At 40.0% G+C, this 16,801-nt stretch overlaps 1 protein-coding gene across 1 annotated transcript in view; it reads left to right on the forward strand.

Moving 5' to 3' along the window:
• Positions 1-8,377: 8,377 nt before the first annotated feature.
• The window catches only part of ntrk1 (neurotrophic tyrosine kinase, receptor, type 1), a 77,530-nt gene continuing 69,106 nt past the window's right edge, over positions 8,378-16,801 (forward strand). The window contains exon 1 of the mRNA XM_056381946.1: positions 8,378-8,434. The gene's annotated coding sequence lies outside the window, so the exon portion shown is untranslated. The remainder of the gene's footprint in view (positions 8,435-16,801) is intronic.

Genomic DNA, 16,801 nt, shown 5'->3' on the forward strand with positions numbered 1-16,801 from the left:
TGGCACTTACCATTTCTGAAATAGGCACCTGGGGTCATCCACAAAGGTGTCGATTGCAGGCGCACAAAAGAGAAAGCGGAGTCTTTGTCAAAAAAAAATTAAACTCACTTGAATGCACAAAAGGGATGTTTTTAAAAAAAAAATGTTCGTATGCTCGCAGAAAAGATACTAAAATGATTTTGAGGGGGTCGGAGAAAGTGGAAAGGTTGAGGGGCCAGTTCCTAACACCTAGCGTTGAGGACAGCACAGTCGATGTTGGCCTCTGAGGAAAAAAAGGACACAGTCTGTCTCCATTGACCAGTGGAGAACACTGATAGATATGTTTTTGCTGGCATGGGTTATGTTTTTACTCAGAACTGACAGACAGACAGCCCCCATGCACACAGGTGCTATTCAAGGAAACTGTGTAAAAGTGACGTCACTGAGAAAAATCTAGCCCACAAACCTTTTCAACACTCAAGTCCCACCCACTACATGTTGCTCTGTTCATATTTTTCCCATTTTCTCCTTTTTTTCTCTCTCTGTATCTCCACTTTTCTCCCCCCCCCTCTCCTCACTCTTTGTCCACCCATCTTTGTGGATTTCTAGCTCTCTCTATCAGTTTCTCAGTCTATAAAGTGCATTTCAACAAACTGAGAAGCCATAAACACACCATCTGCTGTAAAGTCACAAAAACCCTTACAGGCATCCCTCCATTTCTTTATCTCTGTTTCAGTTGTTGTCTTTATCACTCTCTCTGCCTCCATCTCTCTCTCACAGACACACACACACACACACACACACATACACAGAAACACACACACATGGTATAGGTTGAATACACTACACTATATAAATCGTTCAGTGTTTGTTTTCATTTTGCCATCGCCGGCTGAATGTACAATACACTCTAAACGTCTTTGCCTCTCCGCTGTTTGTGTGGCTTTTGCAAATGTGCGCAGCTCCTGATGTGAAACCACCAAATGAAGCTTCCCCCAATTTTCATAGCCCTCCAATTTGGAGAACGGCCGTCTCTCTCCCTCTCTCTCTCTCTCTCTCTAATGCTGAAACACCACTTTGTGAAATTACAGTACAATTTTGAAAAGTAGAAACAGGCAGCAGGCAATTCAGGTGCTCAGCCTCGGCAACAATGGAGTGCTGGCCTTGGTGATGGTTGCTAGGCAATGGAGGAAATACAATGGCTTCCTCTGAAACCAAAGGCCCTTAAGTGGACTGACAGCAGTGAAAGCACACACACACACATACACACACGCCCACAAAATAGAGCGATGCAGGGAAAAGAAGAGTGCAAGTGAAGCTGTGCACCTCTGTGTGCAGACGCTCAACCAAAATATTGCAGTTGCTATTTGGAACATAAGGAGGGATTGGACTGAATAGGTGTGAATCAGGTTTTTTCTTTGGCTAGCACAACACAAGAAGCTAGCAAAAATAGGCAGGCTAGTCCTGGATATGTGAAAAGCTGTGTCTGTATTGACTGTATACGCTAATGCAACATGCATCTATTGAATACATAAGTTGTAAGGGCATTTTTTCGTTGTGGTAGACGGCTTGGGATAACCTGATAGTAGTAGGTAAGGTTTCAGACAGAGCAATGTATTGACCAATCACTTGATCAATAGAACAACAATCAGTGGCTGCTCACGTCTGGCAGGCTGTCTGCCTCTCCATCCTTACAGATGACCATCTCTCTGCTGCCCGTCTCCCCCATCCATTCGTCAAGCCATCCAATCAACCGACTAATGACACAATAATGTAAACAGAGTCAGAGTGTCATGCAGATCTCTACATTTTAAACCCAGACATGTGCTCACACAATGAAAGAATACCTCAAGTGAAAAGACAACCAGATATAAAAATATATACAGTAGAATCATAGGCTGTTTTGTTTTACTCTGCAATCAATCAAATCTATTAATTTATTGTCAACAGTGGCAGAAAGTAAATAAGTACATTTACTGAAGCACTGAGCTTACTTATAAAATAGTATTTACATTTTCTACCTCTTCACTAAAGTACAGATTCATTTATTGCACTTTTCTCCACTACCTTTATTTATCAGCTTTAGTAGTTGCTTTGCAAATTCAAATAAATTATGATGTATTATTGTAGATTAAGATTAATCGTATACTCAGCTGCCCCTTTAGTATATAAAAAAATCAAAATTAAAAAGCTGCATAATAGCTTACCTTTACTTTTGGTACTTTAAGTATATTTTTGTTGCAAACATTTTGAATGCTTGACTTTTACTTGAAAAGGAGTATTTCCACATTGTCCTATTGCTATTTGTATTTCTTCCACCACTGTCCATGTCTACACGTTAAACTCAGACATGTGCGCAGATAGTGAAAAGAGGATGTGCAGGTGTAACAAGATTTGGATAGGAATTGTATTCAGTTTTGACTCTGTTACGCTATCAATCAAATCTAATGTCTAATGTCAATATATTTTTTTTATTAAAAGGAAGAGCAAAGAGTTTTCCAGATATATCAGGAATGCTCCTTTATCTCTCCACTGATGTCGGAGTCCTGTGTTTGATTGGCAGCAGCTGCAGGCTCGGCAGGAAGTGAGAGAAAAAGTACACAAACTAAGTCAGTGTGTTGTTAGCGGTAGTATCAAGGACTACACCAGCATCTAAAGTGATATTTGCAGGTGAGTTTACGCAGTTTAATGTGCTGCAGGTGAGCAGAAGTTTGTTTGGTGGCTCTTCAACAAACTAATGTTTATGTTCATGTTCGTGTAGCTTGAAAAAAAGGAAACTGTGGCATGAAGCTAATGTGTGTTGTTGCTCAGAGTCAGTGGCTGCATCCCAAAACTGGTTTGTGTCGAACAGTCACGGTTAAATTTCTACATTCAGACAGGACATGAGTATATGAACTAGCTACAAATATTATGCTGAGCTCCACAGTTCATTCATTTATTGTTTAAAATAATGGTTGAATGAAATTTAAAAAAAAACCCAAAACAAACAGAAAATGACATAATATTATGATAGTGTCTTGAAGGGATAGTAGTCATTAGTTAAGTCAATTAAAGACGTGTATTCCTTTTGTGTAACTTACACGCAGAGACAATGTGTTGCTTAGTATAAATGACGGACTTTCAGAGTTGTAAGGCTGGCATTATTCAGACTGATGTGGTTCATCCTCCTCAACAAGCTCCACTTACTGTCGCCTTTTTAAAAATTATCATCCATTGTTTAGCAGCTGAAGAAAGAAGCCGCTTTCCGCTGATTGAACAGTGACGTTACTGCTTTGTGCAAATGAGGTTTAAAATGAAGCTATTTGATTGGCTGGAACCGAGTTCTCTATTTAATGTACGTTGCAAACCAAACGGTAGCGCGGGGAAGTTCAAATGTAACGTTGCCTCGGTAACCGGGGTCTCGACCTCGAATGTATCAAATGTTTCTAGTGTTATGGTGCGTTCCATTTACCTCGGAAGTCGGTGGTGGGAATGACGTCACACCAGAGTTATCAGCGTTTCCTGCGCACATTTCAGGGCCAACTGGTAAGACACTGTGACGTCACCCGTGACGCCTCGAGTTAGGTATTGTGAATGTGGCCATCTTGTTTTGTGTTTTTGGAGTCAGAACAAACCTGCTCTCCCTCTCTTAAAACATGACCATGCGAGGGCGGAAGGACTGTTGTTGTCTTCTCCCAGTAGAAAAGACGGCTAGCATAGCTGCTAGTCAATACCGACTACTCCTGCAAGTGGATAACGTTTATGCTAACTCTTTATCTGACGCTGAATGCTTGCCCCCTCAATCCAGATGAATAGTGGAAAATATTTTCAAAGACTTGTTATGTGGAGGCACAAAGACAGTCTGGACTACAGGTATTAACAAAATAGAGTACCTAGAAACATAAGAAGCCACACAGGAAAGCTGAATAGTGTGATTAGCTATTCAAATAATTAATTTCTTATATTTCCAGGCTTCAACCGGTAATGCCGTGGCACCTGTAGCAACAAGAAAGCGATAGGAAGGAATAGCTGCAGCTACTGAAGAGAGAGGTGTAGGAGAGAAGGAGGACCGCAGACAAAATGCTGCTCTGGGAGAGCCAGCTAGGGCAGAGGCAACAGGTGAGATTGATAGCAAACACACAGACAGAGCTGTATTATTTGTCACAAAGTATTTGGCAATTAGAATATTTGCAGTGGAGCACCTTTTATATATAATGTATATCAGGATGTTCCCTGTCCCTGTGACTGTGTTGCCGTTAGAGGTACGGGTTGGTGGGAGGTGGTGGTGCTGAAGTGGTTGTCCATAATAAAAGATGTAGGCTACGTAAAGCTCATAACTTATGAACTCAATAAGTGTAACTACTTAATTGTGTTGATGCTACTTGTGTATTTTTACAGTAATTGAACAAAACTCCTATGTTGCTTGGATATGATAAAAGTGCTTAAATCAATATGCAAAACAATTAGTAAAGACCCCTCCAGTGAAAATCAAGTTTTTAACCTTGTTATGATGTTTTTTTTTAATATAATACAAGACCTTTCATGAGCGAAATAATAGGTCAACGCCATGACTGTGCATTTCCACTGTACCACTGACAAAGTTTTAGGTTTATAACCACCAACACTGTCAGCCTCTGCCAGTTATAAGTCAGACCCAGACTCCTCATCTGAGTCTGGGTCTGACTGAGGCTCAAAAATGTGGTTAAGTCTCTGATGTTTCCTCCACCAATCATATTGATACTCTCTGCTCTTTCTGCTCTTTCACCTTATGCCCCGCCCACCTGGTGGGTAAAGCCAGATCCAGATTTTTCAATGAGGAAGTAAGTGTAGATGTTTGTACAGACCCTGTTTTTGTTTTTGTTTTTTCTCTCTTTGTATTTGGAAAAACCATGTTTAAAACATGTCTAGAGAGGAACTTTAACAAAGGAGAACACAACAACACATCTGTACAAGTTATGTACACGGCAGATATGTCAGATTTTCTTCAGCAACATTTCTATGAAAAACAATCAAGTTGTGCAGCAAAGTGAAGCCAAATTACTTAACAGTGTTGAAAACAGCATTAGTCCTTCGGGGGATGACACTGCACTGTACTTTTGTACTGTTCTTTTGTTGCAGCACAGTCAGACAAGTGCACTTTGCTGGGCGTGTTTGACTGACTGGAAATAAAAATGTAACATATAAAGAATACATTACGGTCATTTTTTTCTTTCATGTGATGGTCTTCTTGACAATCAGAAGCTTTATTCTGTAGGATAAACTTGAGTGCATCAGTGAAAATAACCTAATTGAATGCCTATTGTCTGGGGTATATCAAACATATTTCAGTGAAATTAGCTGTATTAAAGCAACAAAGGGTGTATTCAAGAATGCAGCAAGACCTTTGGTAATGTCTTTATTTCTTTAACAATAGCCATCACAATTTAGAGGTGCAGCTTGGATAATTACAGCTTGGCGGTTTGGGCCTCCTGGCCATGCCATAAACAGTGTGCAATCAAATGAGTCGCCAGGGCACATGCTGACCTTTTGAGACATTTTTAACAACACTGAAAATACTATGAAGGGCAGTATCTCTCTGAAGTACTCCCCTTCCCCTTCAATCTCATTTCCACCCCACACATCTCCCTCATCTGCTGGAGAGAAACTGAAGCACCACTTCAAACCAGTGCTATTATTTGCTCCTTTCGGGGCTCGGCCCCTGAAGTACTGCACTCAGTTAGGACCTGTAATGTAGATTCCATTTCAGCTGCTATTAGGCCTCATCCGCTATATCAGACCTGCTTGTCTGTTATTTCTCCACTGCTCTCACCATCCTCCATGCCTTACTTCCACGCGTGGCCATACAACCCCTCCCATCCCCCCACCCCCCTTTCCCCTTCTGTTTTCTGTTGTGCCACCCCTCCACTCATCCTCTCATTCCTCCTTGCTCCTCCACCCATCTGTCCCCCTATCCCATCCTACTATCTCTCCACTCCACCACTCATCTGACCACCCCGGTTTCTTTCCTCCTCCCTCCTCTCCCTCCATCCACTTCACTTCACTCTACTCCCATCCCCAGCCTTGCCCCCAGGGGAGCCCTGCAAACTGCTTATTCAACAATCGGCCGCCATAAAGATATGTAATGACATTTTTGAAGGCAAAGAGGCCTGTGTGGTTTTTAATTCATATTTAATGGCTGTCAGGCTAAATAGCCCACTATCCTAAATGGGAGAGAGGCTGCTGCTCTTCCACTTAAGACTGAGAGCCGTCTGCTTGTGGATATCGGCTGGCTGTCCAGAGATGCTGCTGTTGTCTGTTTTCCTTTTGGAAAATCACTAAACACAAAACTCAAGCTCATGGTGCAGCAGAGTGAGACTTGAACATGGATTATCTTAAAGCAAGAAGAAAAGAAAAGAAATTATGTGTGGTGGACATCCTTATTCATTAAAGCCACATGGTGAGCAGTGGTGGAAGAAGTATATCTGAATGATATAGTAGTGAGTAATACCTGCATTCAAACTCTTACTCAGTAAAGGTACATAAATAATATCAGCAAAATCTACTCCAAAAATCAAAAGTGTTCAATATACAACAGAATGGCTTCTGTCATGGTTATATTATTAGACATTATATTATTGGATTAATGTTCAGTTGCAATAATGCCACAGCAGCATGTCAGTTATACAGCTGCTGCACGTGAAGCTAATGTTAACAACTTTATTCTGAGGCTACAACTAGTGATGTTTTCATTATTGATTAAATCTGCCCACTATTTTTTAAATTAATTCTTTTTCTATAAAAAGACAGTAAATAGTGAAAAATGTTTTACAATCCAAAACTCAAAGATGTTCAATTTGCTTTTAGAGATACGCATCAAATCATCACATCTGAGAAGCTTGAAGCAAATATTTGACATTTTGGCTTTAAAAATGACTAATACGATTGTTTATTATAACAATGCAACATATTTTATAAAGTGATGATACATTTTGTGTAAAGAGTTTTAATCTCAAAAGTAACAGTATATTTGTCAAATGAATAGTGCAAAAAAGTACAATATCTCCCTTTGAAGTGTAGTTAACTATTAACATCAATTGAAAATACTCAGTTCCAAGTACCTCGAGTACTGTATTGAAGTACGGTACTTAAGTAAATGTTCTACCACTGATCATGAGCACTGTGCTGTTACACTCAAGAAAGTATTACAAGAAGTCTTAAGAAATCTACTTTGACTTCTACTTTAAAATCACTGTCTGATTACCTGTTTGCACTTTACTGAAATCAATTGCAATTACATTGTGGCATACAATAAACTCATAATAATCAAAATCATTATGTTGGTATTTAGTATGGGTCTTATTGACAAACAGTAAATAAGCAGGTAGTTGTTTGATATCAGAATTCAGCCGGATGTCTGGCTGTTCAGTCAGGATTTCAGTATTTTCTCCTGAGGAAAATCATTGGCTCTTTTCCTGTTTTCTGATTATGTCACTGTGTCATCTTTCATATTATGTTCTCTAACAGTTACATTCCTCTCTATAGAAGCTGAATTGTTATTCTCTTATTTCCCTCAATTTCAACATGTCAAAATGACACAGTTCACTCTTTTCTGGTTTTGTTCATTTAGAGAAAGCTATACAGTTTTTAACTGCTGCTCATTTTAAACCTATGACAAGGCTTTATCTTTTCATGAAAAAAAGAAAGAAAAGAAAACGAGTTTCATTGAGTTACTCAGCTTCACAGAGCTTTGCATGTAATCAGTGCAGAGAAAGCGGAGAACACCGAGCACACTCAGTATGTCAGGGTTTGTATGCTTTATTGTAAATCTTAATGTACAATAGAGATGAAACAATCAGTCCATAAATCAAATGGCTTGTTGACTGAAAGTTAATCTGAAGCAATTTTGATAATGGATAAATCATTCAAGTCACTTTTTAAGCAAGAATTCACACTGGTCACACTCTCTAAAATTAGATTTTTTTTGCTGGTTTTCTTGCTTTTCTGTGATTGTAACGTAAACCTTTGGGGTATTTGGATAAAATAAAAAATTCGAAGACGTTCGTTTGAGCTCTTGGAAAATGTGACCTCCATATCTATAACCATGCTAGGAGCGTGGGTACAGGTCCACCACTGTTTGATGGATTGCCATGAAAACATATCTGCAAAAGCATCAGTATCTTAGCACTGTCATTGTGAGTATTTTGTCGTGCTGACGTTAGCGTTAAGCTGAAACTACAGCCTCATAGAGCTGCTAGCAATAGCATGGCTGTAATTTTTTGATTTTATTTCTAGAAACAACACATTAAAGCTTGTGCATATTCTCCTATCATTATTCCACAGGCTTTTCTCTGGCTGCCAGCTGGCTAAGTCGCTCTCCATCCTCCGCGTGCCAGCCAATGCTCAGTCGATGCTGCAGCTAACCTCCATCCAGGCAGGAGACCAGAGGTTTTAGAGCTGGGACTGTGTGTCGAGTGTTTCCCTTGACTGGCTGGAAAATGTGAGTGAGTGGGAATTGATCTTTTCCTACTTAAGAACTACTGTAGCAGTGGAGACTGTTGTAGTGAAAATCATTCAGATGATACTGGAAAAAAATGTGCGTCCTATTAGAAAATCTTCTCAGGATAAATAAAAAATAAGTAGTAAATTAGCACTATGCAGTCAGAGATGCAGCCTAAAGGCTGAGAGAAAATGTGGCATTCAGTGGCTGATGTGAAGTAATTACATGGTAGAAACAAATTAAAACCTTGAGGGCCATTTATAATTTTAGATTGCACATTTGGTCTAATATTTGGCACAGCAGGGGTTCTGCAAAAATGTCTCTAAGCCTTTCAAAACGAAGTGACAGCCTGGCCATTTGGAGTGACTTGAAAGTAATCATAGTGGTACAACAACTGAGAAGTGCTGTAGTGTGCTCACTCAGATGTGATAATGCAATCATGTTCATGAAATAGCAATTGATTAAGTGTGAGTTAAAGTTAATTAGAGACAGAAAGACTCTCACAGCCCCGCTGAAATTTGCTCAACCATTTAAAAAATATCTCCAGAGGCATATTGTATATTAGTTATCCAAATGTACAGTATGTAATGGCCAGTAAACCACTCGTGTCCGTCCCAGCCAATGACTGACCAGTACATCATGCAGCATCACCAGCAGCATTAAGCCACGAAACAAAAGAGCTGGGGGTTGGGTAAAGGAGGATCATCACTACTACAAAATATTGATGCCCTGGTCGCCTCGTATCATTTTTTTCTGAGTGGGGTCCAGGCGCTGAAATGTAAATAAATCTATCAGGGCAAGGAGCTGGGGGCTCCAGTTACCACTCCTAACAATCAAGAGGCTTTTCATGCTGCCCTGGAGGGCCATTCCTGTAACGCTAGCACACTGGAGAGAGCCACAAATCATCATCTCTCCCTCCGTCTGTTTCACTCTCCTCCTCCTGCTGTTTCTCCTTCTCTTGGTCTTTCTTTCTTTCTTTCTCAACCCTTCTCTCTCTCTGTTCCACTCACACACATAGACACACAGCTGTCCTCCGTTCCTCTGTTCCCTCCACCTCGTCAGCCTTCCCTCTGTCTAGCACCTTCCTTTTCATTTCTTAATGCTCTTCATCATAATCCCCTCATGCTCTCTGCTCTCCCACAGCTCTGCCTTTATATTGTCACTTCTACTCTTGGCTCCTCACAGCTCCCTAAAGCTTTTTAGTGAAGCTCACGCTACAACAAAATGAAAGACAAATTCATCAAAGGTCTCAAACATCATCATGTCACTTTAAGAGACACCTATCAACATGACATTTGTAGGAAGAGCTTGGAATGTGCTACAACATACTACATGGAAAAAGGTTAGGACCCATATTTTACACTTTTCCGGTGTTTTATTTTAAGTTTTGATATCCACCATAGGATATATTTGTGGTTTTCAGCGTTCTTAAAACAACAGGAAGTTAGTTTGATTTTGATTGGCCCTCCTGTCCACAAGTCAGCAGTTGCAGCCGCTGGAGTGGCCGTGACACACAGCTCATCGAGGCAATTAAGGTGCTTCAAATAGAAAAATGACCCAATTTGATATCAAGAGCATCATGGCCTGAAACTACAGCAGCTAAACCAAAATGATGGAAATATGATGAACAGTAACTGGAACTGAGTTTAAAGTGACTCACCGTGGCCATTTTCTTTATAAGAAGGTGTGTTTTGTAAAGAGGGGCTGGCTAATGATTGCATGCAATGTGCACTACTTAGATTGAGTTCAGTCTATAGACAAAACCTGTGGAGTTTGAGTGAGTGGTTCAAGGAGAGAGGAGATGGTGGAGAAATTTAACAAGGTGAAACTAAAAGCAACTGAGACTTCATACTGAATTGCAAAGTACATGGCAATGGCAAGACAGGCCAAACCATTGAGGTCTATCTATCTGTCTGTCTAGACTCAAAATTGAATGATAATGTTGGTCTGGAACTTGTGGGCTGTGTAAATTAGCAATTTCATGACATGTAAATGTTCACAAAATATTTCTACTGCAGGTTTTAGGAATCAAAACTTACTAATACACTGGTATTATCCTTTAGAAATGATCACCACTCTCATGACCAAATGTGAAGCTGCAAGAGAATCAAAAATGTAATAAGTAGAAAATGAGAGTGAGAACAAATGCAAGCATTTACTAGTAAAGCCATGCTTTAGGTTCTTAGAGATGTATCAGCACAAAAGATTAAAGTCCTGTCCTTGATCGCAAAACGATTCAATTGCAGGAATACATCAACTTTTTGACATTATTGAATAAGAAAACAGTTATACTTAAAACATCTGCATATTCAGTGTGAGTCACAAATGTGTTAGGGTTAGCCGGAAGAAACATTTCATTCATCAGCTCAGCTCTCATATCACAATATTCAGTCAGCTGTTTGTGTTGTGCTGTTTCCCCCTCACTACTCTTGTGTGGTGGAGAAATAGATTTGCTTTTAAAGACTGCGTGCTCTATTGAGAAAACTATAGGAGACTGTGCTGAAATAGTTGAGGAGGTTTTGTTCTGAGGTGAGAAAGGAAGTTGGTATTGATCGTCAGCCTTGCAAACCCTCTCCACACATATTATGATCACTTAGGGCACTAAAAGTCTTAGTTACTGCACATTTAAGCATTATGAAGACATATAGGTGTTGGACGTGGATCCCATCTTATTTCAAGCCTTCACATATATAACATCTGTAGCTGCTCCTCGTTGAGTGATGATGCTATCTTCGTCCTCTGATCAATGATGGACTGAGCCTGTCATTGATCTGTCTGGCTGAGGCTCTGGGACTCGGCCTGTTCTGACCCACAGAGGCCAGCCGTGTCACACAGATCATGGCCACAGTGTGCACCGACAGAGTCAGAGGTTAATATGCACCAGGTAAACATGAAAACACGACACCAGGAGAGAGAAAACATGTCGCTCTTCTCATGTTGTTTTTCTGGAAATCAAATCAATAGATGAGGCTTTTTCTCATTCTCTTGTCATTTTAGCAAATAATCAAATGAACACTTGAATGAACAATGAATGAGTTGCAACCTAAGATTTTCTAATATATTCAAAGCATTAATGATGTTTTTGAATTTTTTTTTCTTGCCATGTCTGCAGCCAGACACTGCAAGAATTTTTGTCTTCTTAATCAATAAGCCAGAGGATATGTTTACAGTAGTGAGCTCCTGCCTTGGGTAATAATTTCAACCTCATGCAGAGCGTAATTTCTCCTTTCTCCACTTCCTGGGTGAGTAACTAAATCTCATCTCTGTTCCTCAAGTGTGATTTCCCCGAGTGCCCACTTAGATATCAAGCTGTCAGGTGGATTAGGTGCTGGCAGTCATGAAAAATGGGGGATGGGGAGCCAAAGGACCAGCTCTACATACAGACATATAAGCTTAAACTTGGGATCTATGATGATATTGTTTTAAATGGCAGGTTCATTTTACAAATTTGTTTTATAAAATTAATATTCTTCCAAAATATCTCAGTATAATTACTATGTATATATTCATTAAAGCTATATCCAAAGAGAATCATTGATTTGGGATTTGGCCTTTAAAAGTCTTGAAAGTTTTTACTACAGTAATTTACATAATCAGTGCTTTTTTCATTCTATTTGGCGAATAGAGCAGGAAGCGGTTCAGTGGTTTGGTCATTGATAAAAGAACCAATCTGTAATTTTTAATAAAACCAGATTAGAATGAATTTCACTAACACTGGGCAATTTCTGTGGCTGGCCCTAATAAAAGCTGTAGTCTCAAAAGGCTTCACAACCAACCTTGTGTTCTAGAAATTACAGTTATATGTGACCAATTTGCGACACATATTGAGAGAAAAAAATGTGACCTGGATCATTTTTTTATAATCATGATGAGGAAATGTTGTTAACGAACGTATCTGCCAAGTCACAAAATGTTGATACTGAACATATCTGAACCACAGCATTAGCACTATGTGATATATTCAGCTAGCTGACTGCTACCTGTAGCTATCTCCAAATATCTTTTTAAGGTTAGAGAAAAGTCATAGTCTTGGTTAACTATTGAAAAGGTCAATAGTGACTTGAAGCACATGACAGGACGTTAACTTTATTAACATTTAACTAAACCACAGCCTTTCACTAATCTTAACCAAGTGCTGTTATTACCTAAAGTCCTGCAGTTTGTGCACCTGACCTTGTCCATTCCCCTGTTACTTGGGTGTTGTACAAACACATTGCACCTTCTTGCCATAATCTGGGCAGCAATTACATTTCCCATCAAAACGTAACTGCCAAGTACTATATAAACATAATATCTAGGATACAGGGTTATAAACCAAGCAAACACATTGCTCCCATGAATAACGTGAGTTCCCTTTGCAAACTACCAGTAAATGAATATAAAAGTGTGCACCTCCATCAACCAGTCATGTCACTTTAAGTTTTATGAGACAGTGTTGTGGAAATCAAAGCTTCATCCAAGATGTTGTGTGTGATGAACAGTCGATTTTAAAGAATACTGTAGCGCCCCCTGAAGGCTAATCAACATTTTGAAAATTGGTTGTGGAAATCATCCAGTCCAGTTATTTTCCAGGATGTTTTCAGGTGTTATATGTATGTCACAAAATACACAGAATTAACTGAAAGAAGTTGAGATTTCCTTTCTGACAAACAGGGGACAGTGACTCTCCAGGTCCAGGGCAGGATCTTGAGGTTGGCCTCAGTACAAACCACTCAACCTTAACTCTGCTGATCAATGTCCAACTGGTTGGAAAATGAGCTTATACCCACAGCATCTCTTGTGACACAGCTGCTGACATCCTACTCACAAGTTTCTGAGCATGGGATTTAATATTTGTGTGTTTCCATGCATGTTCTTGACCCTTTATTCGTGTTTCACCAAAGCTGATGTGAAAATGTGACACAGAAACCATTCACCATCAATTTACTCTGATTACAGCCAGGCCTCTGGTGGGCCACATCTCCCAACCCGGTTACTGATCCCCATCCATCCTGCCAAAATGGCAGCTTTATAGCCTCCTTCCAGGATTGGCCTCAGTTGGCCAATGGGATGGGGCAAGTCTCAGCCTGAACAGGGGGCAAACAAAGGGATACATCTGGTTGATAAATTATGATGTTGCCCAAAGGGTTGTTGGTTGTGTTCTTGGTCAGTACGCTCATCAATTAAATCATTATCCAGCAGTCATTTATACTGTTTAGGCTCTGCCTCTTTCCACTTACCCTAGTCAGGATATTGCTAATTATTGTGATGATAAGGCTGTTTAAAAACTGTTCAGAGTGTCTATGAATTTTAAATATAGTAAATTTCCCTTTGCTTTAATGTCTAACAATTTGTGTTCAATGCAGTAGAAACAGGAAGTGATAGGATTACTATGGCTCTCACTTTAAATTATCTTTACTTAAAGAGATAGTTCGGGTTATTTGACATGGGGTTGTGTGAGGTAGTTATCTAAAGTCAGTGTATTACCTGCAGTTGATATAGAAATGTAACGTTGGTAGGTCAGTCCACAATTTTGGTCCAAACTGAAACATCTCAATAATTAGTGGATGAATTGCCATGAATTTTTACACGTATTAATGGTCCCCAGAGGATGAATCCTACTGACTTTGATAATCCCCTCTCTTTACCTCTAGAGCCATTATGAGGTCAAAGTTTTCATTTAGCAAGTGAAATAATTCAACATCTCCCTGATGGATTAGCATAAAATTTGATAAATGCATTCCTCTCCCCTTCATGATAAATCCTAATGAATTTTGGTTATCTTCTGACTTTTATCTAGCACCATCATCAGGTCAATATTTCAGTTTGACCCATACTTTGGTTGATGATCAAATCCCTTTGATTATTTTATTATTTCTTTCTTCCTCTAACACCTTTATTACCAACTGTTTTGATTACGGTCATAAGATCAAATGTTTTTGAACTAATCTAAATGGGAATGACGTACCCTGACTAAGAGGCAAATGTCCAGACAGAAACTGTCTCTCTCCAAGTGGGTTAAATCAGTTGTGTTGCCCAAGTCTCCAACAATGTAAATGTAATCAGCCGATTTCCATGGACAGAAAATCCACCCTCCACGCTGCTTCTGAATCCTGAAATTGAGAGTATATGTCGGACTGTAGTCACACTTTATTACCTACCTTGTCTCACTGTAGACTGGTGATCCCTTCTATTGGATTGACTGGAGTGAGGTCTTCCTTCCACTTAGCAAACGTTTTGATGATGTTTCAATTCAGATTGCTGCCTTGGAAAAGCAACACTTCAGTCTTGTTGATGTTCAGACCTGCCCTCCTGACAATCATGTCTTTTTCAAAATCTGATAGATGGCACTTTGAGCCCATTCTCTAGAATGTTTTCACATTCACAACATTGAAATTGAGATACTGTTGCTTTGCACCTGTTAATAGCCCACTTTTGCTATAAGGGTCAGAATGACTGACACAAATGCTATAAAATTGCAGGTCAAATTTTTCTTTATTCATTGAGTAAAATGCAGTTGTGACACTGGGGACCGCACTATTCATCATTATCACCAGCATCCTCTTTACACACACAAACACACACACACACACACACACACACACACACACACACACACACACACCAGGAATAGGGAGAGAGAGTGCAGGAGAAGCTGTGCAGCCGTAAAAGAGTGCACATGCTATATGCCACACATACTCATACACAAAAGATACACACATGCAGATATACAGGCACGTTTTCTCTCTCACACACACACACACACACACACACGCACACACACACACACACACGGTTGCTGGTCTCCGGTGCTTTACTCTGCAGGGCTCTGCGTGACTTGGAAAGAGCTGCACTGACTCCTCCTGGTGCTGCTAACACCTAATCTGCCATTCTGATCACAGAGCAGCAGCCCATCCTGCCAAGTCGACACGCAGCAGTCTCCCGGCAGCTTCTCGTTCACACACAGAATCCGCTGAGACACATTTGCTGTTTTAATACAGTACAAACGAACAAGCTATGTACTGCTTTTTACTCACTGTTACTGTTCTTGAAATGATGAAATTCACAGAACAAACTTCAGTGATTCATTTAAATTTTTAATTAGTGACATGGAATTTCAAAATGCATCACCATCCCCTTATATTCTGGAGATTGGAATTTCAGACAATTATTATTGAAATGTGGTTGAGGCATATCTGTACCCCAGTGTCTACAGAGGCAAAACATGAAGCTTAACCTTACCTTCAGACAAACTAATGGAGCAATAACAAATATTATATTTCATCTCCAATCAAAGACCAAAATTTATCTTGCAAAAGGAATGAAATATATCAAATGCTGTGGAGGCGTCAGAGCCAGCAGTGATAACACTGTTCTCCCCTGGATGACGGTGCACATTGATTAGTCATCTTGGGAGCTGAACTGCGGGAGCTGAGATGACCGTCGCTCTCACCCATCCTGACATGACCTCACATCCATGAAAACATCAGAACGAATTTGCGAAGAGGCATTATTTGGATACACTGGCCACTTATTCGAAATCTAAATGGTTACTTTCTCAGCTGTAAAAATATCAAAACAATAGCAGTCCTAGGTCGAAAATTAGAGCTTCTTTGAGTCTAACTCAAAGTTTCTGCCTTCACTATTTGTTGGTGCAAAATACATTCTGGAAAACCTGGCTATTCTAAGACCCAGCGTCCACACAAGTCAGCTCCTAAAGTGTCCTGTATTTGGCCAGATGATAGATTTGAACTGGAATAGTGGGCTATAGTGGGCTGTGACTGATTGGTTGATTGAGGTGCAGAGAAAAATGTAGAAAAAAGTGGACAGCTCTAAGTTCAGGTGTGAACGCACCAAAGATGCATTGAGGACGCATTTGAGATCCAATCACTCCGACCACATTCAGAGATGGTCTGCGCCACATGTGGCCACATTCTTTTAGCAGTGGCCACATTGAGGGGGCGCTTACTCCACAGACGTTCTTTGCCACAGTCTAATTAGCTTAATAATTAACCAAAAATACTTTACTAATGGCTAAAATCTTATTTCATTGCAGAGAATGTGCACAGTGCAACGATTCGCTCAGCCCCCCCGTGCCCCTCTCTATCACCCTCTCATTCTCTTGCTCTCTGTCTCGCTCTCTCCCTCAAATTCAAAGAGGTTTTATTGACAGGACCATAGTCAAATAAAGCATTTTCAAAGCAGACTGCACAAGGCAGTATGAATAGGGAAAAGATATATATACATTTAACATTCATTTAAATTCTCTCTCTCTCTCTCTCTCTCTCTCTCTCTCTCTCTCTCTCTCTCTCTCTCTCGACCAACAACATATTATTATTTGCATATAGTGCAGGATGCAAGATGCATGAGGAGACGCAATCTAATGCC

The sequence above is a fragment of the Seriola aureovittata genome, chromosome 7 (assembly GCF_021018895.1).
Source record: "Seriola aureovittata isolate HTS-2021-v1 ecotype China chromosome 7, ASM2101889v1, whole genome shotgun sequence".
In the NCBI taxonomy this organism is placed as follows: domain Eukaryota; kingdom Metazoa; phylum Chordata; class Actinopteri; order Carangiformes; family Carangidae; genus Seriola; species Seriola aureovittata.